We start from the raw sequence: 2,195 nt of genomic DNA, 5'->3' as shown, positions 1-2,195 counted from the left end.
GCTTGATTTTCCACACTAAAAAAAACTATATATCTATAAGTTGGCATTTACTTGCTCGAAATTGCAATGACAAGGTCCATTACATTTATAACCATCCATGTGGTGTATTATTATATAAGAATGCGACCTTGATAACACTAATCGATTAACTCTTATCTTTTGTAACTCTTACCACTTGCTACATAATAATATATTAAACAAGTTAATTGACAACAAATCGCTTGTAGAGTGTACATTGTTTTAATGATGAAACTTCATGCTCCTTCACATTACATTTCGTTTAAAGCAAAACCTATGACTTAATATATAGCATTAATCTAAGTAATCCTTGAACTTTGGCTTATTTAAATGCAATATGATCGACTACATTGTATTGCCATCCTCATTGTTTAGCCGGTACAAAGAAAAAGAAGATATGCATACTCTTGTACAACTACTTTTCTTTGTCTTAGCATCCTTCTCAAGCGATGTCTTATCCCACGATACACGTTTCAATACTTCACTTATACCCATCACAAAGGATGCCAAAACATCCCTTCACAAAGTTTTGCGGTTTCTTAAGAAACCAAACTCGGCTGCAGAACCTTATTACCTTATCGACCTTGATGCTCCTTTCACATGGCGAGATTGTGCTATTCGTCACCCTCCATATAAGTGTGGGTTAGAGGTATGATGCAGAAACCCTTTAAAATGTGATGACAAATTTTGTAAAGAAGCGCACTCTTACATCAATCCTAAATGCCCCTCTCTCAATATCACAAGTAAATATGGTTGCAAAATATGCGCTGTCACCGTGTCAAATCCTGTCTCAAAATCTTGCAAGTTGTCACAACTAACCACCGATTTAGTGCAACTTTGTGGAACTGATGGTCGTAACCCGAGTTTTATTTGGTCTCCTCCCTATGGAACACCATTTGTACTATCATGTGCCCCTTCCTCATTGTTAAGATCCCTACCTAAAGGTGTCACGGGCGTTGCAGCGTTTTCATGGTCAGCTTTGGCTTTTCCACGTCAAGTATATAGCCCTAAGGTGGCAGATAAATTTGCTCTTTGTCTAGCAAACTCCTCAATGGTTTTTGGGGTGACATTTTTGGGTGAAGGTCCCTTTTATTTTACTTCTTTTCCAAATCTAGATGTCAGAAGCATTCTTTCTTACACTCCATTGGTCAGAAAGCATACCAAATCCCTTGGATATCATTTTAGGATCAATAGGATTTCAATTGAAGGAATAACCATTGCGTTACCATCACTGAAAAGTGGATCCGTGAAGCTTAGTACCATCACCCCATACACCAAACTCAGAAGTGATATCTTTGAAGCATTTGTTTCCGGTTTTGCAAAGGTCACAAAGAACATTCCTAGAATGAGATCTGATCAACCCTTTACTCTCTGTCTAAAATCTAGTGCGGTTGGGTCTGTTGAGAAGGGTTTTCGTGTTCCTAACGGAGAGTGGGAAAATCTGGACAATATCCGGTGACAACTCGATGAAACGCGTTGGGAATGGCACAGCATGTCTTGCATTCATCAATGGCGGCTTAAAGATGAAAGAGGCAACTGTGATTGGGACGTTTCAAATGGAGAACAATTTCTTGTTTTTTGATCTGGAGAATCAAAAGTTAGGGTTCAGCTCTTCAATATTAGCACGAGGAACCTCTTGTAGCAACTTCAACTTTACCGAGATTCCGGAATGACTTGATATCATGAATGCTAAATGAAATAACAGAATAAGAAAGAGTGATCCGTCTTCTTCTTTGAGCTAGTGCCAGCTTGCCTTTCATTTTTCTTTTAATAGTAACTCTGATGTGTATCTCACTCTCACAAACAAATGTATCCAATCTCGTCATATTTTATTAGGATGTATTGCAAGATTATGTCTGAATTATATATTTATATGTGCATTTGTATGTGATTGAAAAATGGTTTCAGTGTTAATATAGAGTTAGCTCACGTGACAAGTGCTTTTGCTTTTTAGTGGGAGATCATGATATAATACCCGTAAAATTTCATGCCGATGTTATTTACTTCTAAAAAATTAAAGGGACTGAAGAGCAAACGAATGAGATGGGACTTGCAGGTAGGCTCGGACCCAGCAAAACGAAAAAAGCCCAATACGGAAGGCCTAAAAAAAGGACGTTCTAAAAGATCACTTTGAGGGAAATGAATTTGGAGGGAAATGGTCTTCTGTTCACCTGATC

At 37.9% G+C, this 2,195-nt stretch overlaps 1 pseudogene; it reads left to right on the top strand.

Annotated features, from left to right (window-relative positions):
- Positions 1-283: 283 nt before the first annotated feature.
- Positions 284-1,807, top strand: LOC143623319 (chitinase CLP-like; annotated as a pseudogene).
- The last annotated feature ends 388 nt before the right edge of the window (positions 1,808-2,195 follow it).

Source organism: Bidens hawaiensis, unplaced genomic scaffold, assembly GCF_021521415.1.
Source record: "Bidens hawaiensis isolate Kalapana, Puna unplaced genomic scaffold, B.hawaiensis_p1.1 tig00003378_1, whole genome shotgun sequence".
Lineage (NCBI taxonomy): Eukaryota > Viridiplantae > Streptophyta > Magnoliopsida > Asterales > Asteraceae > Bidens > Bidens hawaiensis.
The sequence above is the reverse complement of the archived record's forward strand: the minus strand, read 5'-3'. Positions and strand labels throughout refer to the sequence as shown.